The 8266-nt window shown below is 36.5% G+C and overlaps 2 non-coding genes across 2 annotated transcripts; both read left to right on the top strand.

The window, feature by feature from the left end:
* Positions 1–5172: 5172 nt before the first annotated feature.
* Positions 5173–5246, top strand: TRNAP-UGG (transfer RNA proline (anticodon UGG)). The gene has a single exon. It is a non-coding gene; the product is annotated as a tRNA-Pro (tRNA).
* A 165-nt stretch (positions 5247–5411) lies between these two features.
* TRNAW-CCA (transfer RNA tryptophan (anticodon CCA)) lies at positions 5412–5485 on the top strand. The gene has a single exon. It is a non-coding gene; the product is annotated as a tRNA-Trp (tRNA).
* Positions 5486–8266: the final 2781 nt, after the last annotated feature.

Raw genomic sequence — 8266 nt, 5'->3', positions numbered from 1 at the left:
AAGTACCTTTTCGGAGTCCTGGAGAGGAAGATGCAGTTTGGGTTGACGTATAGTGCGACTTGTCAGACATATTGGGTCATATGGGATTTCCCCGTTCTCTCCCCCGATCGAGATATCCTCTGTTTCACCCAAGAAAGATTGATTAAACCATCAATAATTCAATTCGGAGCGTGAAGTGCAATGCAATTAGATCAATTTATTTGTTGGTTGGGGATCAATATTCTCAATTAGAAGAATTTATGGTTGGCTTGGACCAATAAAATGAAGTATCCAGGCTCCGTTCAAAAAATACCAAATTGGTAATCTATGTATGATTACTACTCGTATCATAAATGATCCCTATTTATACCTCTAAAACTACCAATTAATGGAATAATATGATTAGTCGAATATTTGGCGGAAGGCATGAACATGAAAACGAATTGAAAAAAAAAAAGAAGTCGGAACAAAAAGAAGCGGTACTGTGATCATTTGTCCTATATGTGCAAATAGAATTCGGGCAGATCTTTACCCGGAGTAGAGCATAAACCTAAAAGAATTGAAGAGGCCCATTTAGGAACAAGAAAATTACATCGTGATTTGGATCTCGATGAAAGAATACATCAATGAGGGGTTAGTTCGATAAGTTCAATGAATTCTTTTTTTTTTTTCGCAATTTTGATTTTTTTGAACCGTATGCATCCAAAGGTGCGTGTGCGGTTCCTAAGGGATACAATTTTGTCCTAATCAACCGACTTCATCGAGAAAGATTACTTTTTTTTAGGACAAGAGGTTGATAGCGAGATCTCGAATCAACTTGTTGGTCTCATGGTATATCTCAGTATAGAGGATGATACCAGGGATCTGTATTTGTTTATAAACTCTCCGGCGGATGGGTAATACCAGGAATAGCTATTTATGATACTATGCAATTTGTGCCACCAGACATACATACAATATGCATGGGATTAGCCGCTTCAATGGATCTTTTCTCCTAGTCGGAGGAGAAATTACCAAACGTCTAGCATTCCCTCACGCTTGGCGCCAATGAGTTTTTTTTTATTTGAGAAAAAAAAAAGAAGACTATGCCTTCGCCATATGGAATATGAATAATAAGTAATAATAGCATGGCACTTCGAGTTCGATATGAGCAAACTATTATTTTTTTTTCATAACATAACATGAGATTATATATCGAGATAGTAGTATGAAACAAAGGTTATTTACGATTTGATCTTATGTATCGGGGGTCCATTTCAGCGTCACAAACCTTTTTTTTGCTTTCACACCAGAAGCCTCTTTCCGATATTTATGTTATTGAAAGAGTACGAAAATGAAAAAAAAAAAAGATCATTTTTTCCTTATTTGATCGGATCATAAAGAAACCTTTGGGATTGCTGAATCACAGACGAGATAAATATATAAAGCAACGGAACCATCATAGTATTTTTTGACTCCTCCGAAAGGAAAGATGGTAAATGGATCATTCAACGATCTGGGTCTGATGGATTCTATTTGTCTCTTTCTTCGATGGAAGGAAAAGGAAATTCCATTGCGGAGCCGTATGCAATGCATAAAAGATGCCTGTACGGTTGTTCAATTCTAATTCTATCTTTTTATTCTTGTTATTCTTTATCCCTTCCCTTCGACCGATCGTGCGAGATAGAGGAACCGTTCATTATGTTATATCATCAGGGTTATGATCCACCAACCTGCTAGTTCTTTTTATGAGGCACCCACAGGAGAATTTATCCTGGAAGCGGAAGAACTACTGAAACTCCGCGAAACCCTCACAAGGGTTTATGTACAAAGAACCGGCAAGCCTTTATGGGTTATATCCGAAGACATGGAAAGGGATGTTTTTATGTCAGCAACAGAAGCCCAAGCCCATGGCATTGTTGATGTTGTCGCGGTCGAAAATACCGGGGATTTCACATAAATTCTTGATTCCATTTCGAACCATAATTCGAATGAGCCGTGATTTGATATTTTATCTTCTTAACCTGGTAAAATATTATATGAAATGGAAGTAATTCATAATCATCCGGTTAGGATCGATCTAAACCAGCCCATTCTGTATACGATTCAGCATGCCAACTATTAAACAACTTATTAGAAACACAAGACAGCCAATCAAAAATGTCACGAAATCCCCTGCCCTTCGAGGATGTCCTCAGCGTCGAGGAACATGTACTAGGGTGTATGTGCGACTCGTTCAGATCATGATCTGGAACAAATGAGACGATTTTTCCAGTATCAATGACCAGTACCAATGAGTAGGATAGAATGGAAGAACTCCATTCCATTCACTATCTCAAAATAAAGATCTATCATATACCTCTATTGTGTATGGAATTTATGGTTTCCATTGGTGCAAATCCAATCACCTCGATTTGAGATGAAAATCAATTCCCCATTGGTAGCAAATGGTTATCCATTAAGCGGGGAAAATAGTATTTTAAAAGCAGAAAGATTATGCTTCTACTCTTGCAAGAACGGACTAACAGGGTTAGCTACCTAGCCAACCTTCATAATTAAATGCCGTCACTGTATGGATGGATCTCATTGTGAAAAGACCTATATACTGGATAATTTTATGGGTAGAGCCAAAGAGTGTGAACTGTACAAGTTACTAATAACATTGATTAAATGGGGGAAGGAGCTCCGGTGTATAGAGAGGACCTCACCGTTTAAGAAGTAATCATAGAAACGATGGAAGCCACTATTTATTTATTTCTCCATTTTTCTCTATTTATTACTACCTATTTACTAGATATTTTATATCTAATATCGGTACAATTTCTTATTCCGAGGTGAAATGCCTGGAAGAAATCAAAAATCGTGGTTGGGAAGGTCATAGTAGCAAAAGCCATTGGAATTTTTATTTTATACATCGGAAGAATCCGTTTTGTTACTAATAAACTAGGGGAGGGGAAAAGAATGACTGAAAGAAAAGAAATCAATTAGTTATTCATCAAGGTTTCATTTGATTCAATGACCAGAGTTAGGCGGGGATATATAGCTCGGAGACGTCGAACAAAAATTCGTTTATTTGCATCAACCTTTCGAGGGGCTCATTCAAGACTTACTCGAACTACTACTCAACAGAAAATGAGAGCTTTGGTTTCCAGTCATCGGGATAGATGCAGGCAAAAGAGAGATTTTCGTCGTTTGTGGATCACTCGGATAAATGCAGTAACTCGTGAAAATGGGGTATCCTATAGTTATAGTCGATTAATGCACGATCTGTACAAGAGGCAGTTGCTTCTTAATCGTAAAATACTTGCACAAATAGCTATATCAAATAGGAATTGCATTTACATGATTTCAAATGAGATTATCAAATAAGGCGACTGGAACGAATTCACCGAAATGATTTAAACGGAGTTCCCCGGAGAATGAACTCCGGGAAGGTAGAGTAGAAATGAATATGATAAATATTAGAAATGAACGAACACTTTTCAATAAAAAAAAAATATTTTTTCTTCCCCATTCATTCTTTTTTTTTTTTTCTTACGACGCGACAATCAAGTATCTCGGCTTTTCGAACAAAACCTCAATCTGAGTTTGAATTCCAATTAGAGTTTTGATTCAATTGAGAAGTAGGCCTATTTATTTCTGGTTTTAGGACCAGCAGTTCTAGGGGTCGACTCGGTTCTTTCAAATTGTTTCTCATTATTAAGAAAAGGTAACGAAGATAAAATACGAGCTTGTTTTATAGCAATAGTAATTAATCGTTGTTGTTTCAAGGTCAATCTATTCACTCGTCTAGATAATATTTTTCCTTGTTCACTAATAAATCGACTAATTAAACTCATATTTCTATAATCAATTCGATCCCCCGATCCAATTGGGGGCAAACGCCTACGAAAAGATCGCTTGGATTTACGAAAGGGTCGCTTGGATTTATCCATGATTTATTCCTTATCTCTAAAATCTTATTTCTTCATTCATTTCGGTTTCGGATCCGACCGAAATAGTAATAGTACTTGATTTGTTTATATTTTATATATCTATCTATATGTAATTTTGTCCTGTTCCTTGGAAGGGTGGAACAGACATTCTATTCTGTTCGATCTATTTCTTTATCTCCCCATGAATCGTATGCTTGTAACAATAAGGACAGAATTTTCTCAAGTCCAATCGACTAGGCGTATTGTGTCGATTCTTTTGAGTAATATATCTGAAATGCCCCGCGATTCCTTATTTAAATCATTTCGGACACAACTGGTACATTCCAAAATAACTCTTATTCTGACATCTTTACCCTTGGCCATGAACCTCCTTTGGATTTTGGATTCCCTCCACTCTTCTATTTTCGATCTGAATCGAAGAATACGAAAAGAAGGAAAAATAAATAGAAGTTGCTAACTGATAACTCGAAATCCAATTATGAAAGATTTCGCTGCAATCAATAGAGTAATAATAAGTAATACAATTATTTCTAACTATCCATTATTTCTAATCCCAGTCAGTATTTCATTTACTATCTTGTATGCTCTTGAACAGCCTGTCTAGACCCACATTTCTATTTCTGTTCTCCCTCTATTAATTCTATGCTGAGCCCGAGTTTCGCTGAGGTTTAATCCACTTTTCTTTCTCTTTCCTTCCTAAACAACTTAAAAAAAAAATTCAAAAGGGTGGATTAGTCACAGAGAATTTGTTGTATCTCTAATCTTCTTCACCCCTTCCCATGTCAATAACTAGAATGAAAAAAAGGGGAATGTCAACGCATCTGGGAATAAACGATTGATCTCTATCAATAGACCTGCTAAAGACCCGAACCATAGCGTAGTTAGCACAGGTGCCACGGAGAGATATGTTTTTATATCTCGCATTGAAAATCCTCCTTCTTTATTGGAATACATATATGATCAGATGTATCTGTAGCTAAAGATCACTTGTATTTGTACACGAAATCCCTAATCCGAACTAAAATGAAAATGAATATGTACAATAATCCGGTGGATTAGATCTACTTGTCCCTAAAACAGAAAAAGATGACCCTTTCTTACTGAGCATTACCGATAAATATTCATTTTTTTATACGTTAGGTTTCATATGTATATAATTCTTTGATTATATGAAATCAAAAAGAAGAAATGGCAAGAGAAATTGTCTCTAGATATTAGGAAATAACGATGTGGAAAACAAGACAAGGATTCCCTACAATGAAACTGTACAACAATTGAAAGGGATGTAGCGCAGCTTGGTAGCGCGTTTGTTTTGGGTACAAAATGTCACGGGTTCAAATCCTGTCATCCCTACCTATTACTTCTCCTATGGGCAGTAACGAGGGATCAGTTGAGATCGATTCAAATTGGACTGGACTGGACATAATTTTGCATTTTATGATACTACATGCATGCAAGGTGTATTGGGGGTACAAAAAGAATCCCTTTCTTTACAGTTGTATCTCCTGTCATAAGAAAGCGCTCTTAGTTCAGTTCGGTAGAACGTGGGTCTCCAAAACCCGATGTCGTAGGTTCAAATCCTACAGAGCGTGATTCTGTTTTTGTAATGTTGAATCACAATAAAATAACTTTTACTAACTTGAACTGCAACCTGAATTTGACCTCCTGCAGCTTAAGAAGGAGGTCAATCAAAAAAGAGATGTTACTCAATCAAAGGTCCAACTGATCTCCGCGTCTGTATTGTAAATATGCAGTTACGAATAATCCGGCCAAAGTAATAGGAATTAGACCTAAGACGATTCCAAATAGAAAAACTTCAATCATTTCAATTTGTTGGAAAGGGTAAAAATAGAGGTAATATCTATCCCTAAATATTACTCCGAATCACCCATGAATCTCAATGATCAAGAATTGGTAATTAACGCGGGAAGGAACTATCGAATACCTGAAATCTCACAGAACTATTTATTTTGATGAATTATTCATTCAATTAATTTCAAATAAGTCGTATCTTGCTCAGACCAATCAATAGAGCTGGGGTTATAGTTGAAGCAGCTAGTAGGAAAACCGAAATAACTAGTTATAGTGGGCATGAAGGAGCTAAATGAGATACGTTCTTTTTTTTTTACATATGTTTATAAAGCACTTACCTAAGTTTCAATTTTTGCGAGATGTGATGATCAGAAAAAATACCAATTGACAGAATCAGTTCCAATTGAAAGTTCTTGATTCATCAGTCATTATAGACGGCACTGACAAAGATAGAGTAGCAGAGGTAGAAAAAAAAAAAAAAGATTGATTTATCATCTGTGACATCTACCAATGTCGGGATTTCAAATCAACAGATTCATTGAGCAACTCGTGAGTAAAGTAATAGTCAGAAGAACTGTGTCGTGTAACTTCATTCAAAAATGAAATTATCTTTGAATAACTATAGAATAAAAGAATTGGATTTCAAAAGAATTTCCATTTTGACCATTTATTTCTTTTCTTTTTCAATTTATCAATTTCCTATTATCCTTTTAGGTTCCACAGTCTGTCTTTCCATAACATGGAGTTCCATCCTTGTAGCTAGGTCAAGAAGGAACCTTTGGATCTAATCCAGTAATGGTTGCATCACGAATATTGATTGTTCAAACTATTTATTGTTTCTTCTCTTTCTTTCATCGAATACTATCTACTACTGTAGAACCAACCAATTACTTGAAATGAAAGGATTAGAAAAAAAGAAAAATATCTTTTCTACAACCATGAGAGGGGATTTCTATATTTTGCATCTAATTGAATTGTGTGGAATATGATAATCTCGTTCATTAATTATTAGAACTAGAACCCGTTGACTCAAACTTTACTAAGAACTTCAGTTTCTAGTCCAAAGCCAATACTTGAAACCCTATACTACAGAAATTTGATCAATTTTTGATTGAATGACACGCGGTTCCGCATAGACAAGTAACAAGAAAGGAAAAGGGGAATTATGTACCATTTCTTTTCGATACTGATTGAAACTGCGTTGCTGTGTCAGAGGAAGGATAGCTATACTGATTCGGTATACTCTAAATACACCTTCGGTACAATATTGACGATCTCACAAAGATGAAATATCAGTAGTTTTCCATTTACTGATCCATCTTTCAAGGAATCGATCCCCCTTTGACTGTACAAGAATATGTGGAGCTCAGCATGTCTGGAAGCACGGGAGAACGTTCTTTTGCTGATATTATCACCAGTATTCGATACTGGGTTATTCATAGTATTACTATACCTTCCCTATTCATTGCGGGTTGGTTATTCGTCAGCACGGGTTTAGCTTATGATGTGTTTGGAAGCCCTCGGCCAAACGAGTATTTCACAGAGAGCCGACAGGGGATTCCATTAATAACTGGCCGTTTTGACCCTTTGGAACAACTCGATGAATTTAGTAGATCCTTTTAGGAGGCCTCAATGACCATAGATCGAACCTATCCAATTTTTACAGTGCGCTGGTTGGCCGTTCACGGACTGGCTGTACCTACCGTTTCTTTTTTGGGGTCAATATCAGCAATGCAGTTCATCCAACGATAAACCTAATCTGAATTATAGAGCTACGACACAATCAAACCCGAACGAACAAAATGTTGAATTGAATCGTACCAGCCTCTACTGGGGGTTATTACTCATTTTTGTACTTGCTGTTTTATTTTCCAATTATTTCTTCAATTGAGAGAAAGAAAGAGAATAGTAGGAATTCTCTTATCCCATTCGGAAGGATATCATCCTCATAATTATCCATGACTGTTTATGTCTCTAGCATGACCACTTGATGAAATGTGGAGGGAAGCGGGGTAAATGGCCGATACTACTGGAAGGATTCCTCTTTGGCTGATAGGTACTGTAACTGGTATTCCTGTGATTGGTTCAATAGGTATTTTCTTTTACGGTTCATACTCCGGATTGGGCTCATCCCTATAGTGATCGGATGAGAACCGGATTGTGGACATGAAAAAGTAAGAACTCAACAGGACCTTACCCCTCGAATCAGACAAAACAAAGAGGGGTAAGGTCCTGTTGAGTTCTTACTCTTCCAGCGAGACTTTGATCCATTTCATAACATAAAGGTTGGAAATTCATTCAGTCAACATAAGAAGAATATTTGATTCGTAGAAATGACAAAACGGATCCTTTGCTTCGATCCGATGTTTAAAACCACCCCATTCCTTTGTTTCTAATGATGTTTTTGAAGAATTTAATCCCTTGATTGTCATAGTATCTGTTCCTCTATAGTATGGACGGACTCTTCCGAAGCAAGAAGAAAGAAGGAATCAATCGATTTTATGGATGACACAATATGGATTTCTACAGATGAGACATTCTTCAAATCAATTCCAATTAGT

This window comes from Tasmannia lanceolata, unplaced genomic scaffold (genome assembly GCF_043159265.1).
Source record: "Tasmannia lanceolata isolate RefF3 unplaced genomic scaffold, GAP_Taslan_0.1 ptg000876l, whole genome shotgun sequence".
Classification (NCBI taxonomy): domain Eukaryota; kingdom Viridiplantae; phylum Streptophyta; class Magnoliopsida; order Canellales; family Winteraceae; genus Tasmannia; species Tasmannia lanceolata.
This window is presented reverse-complemented; position numbering and strand designations above follow the sequence as displayed.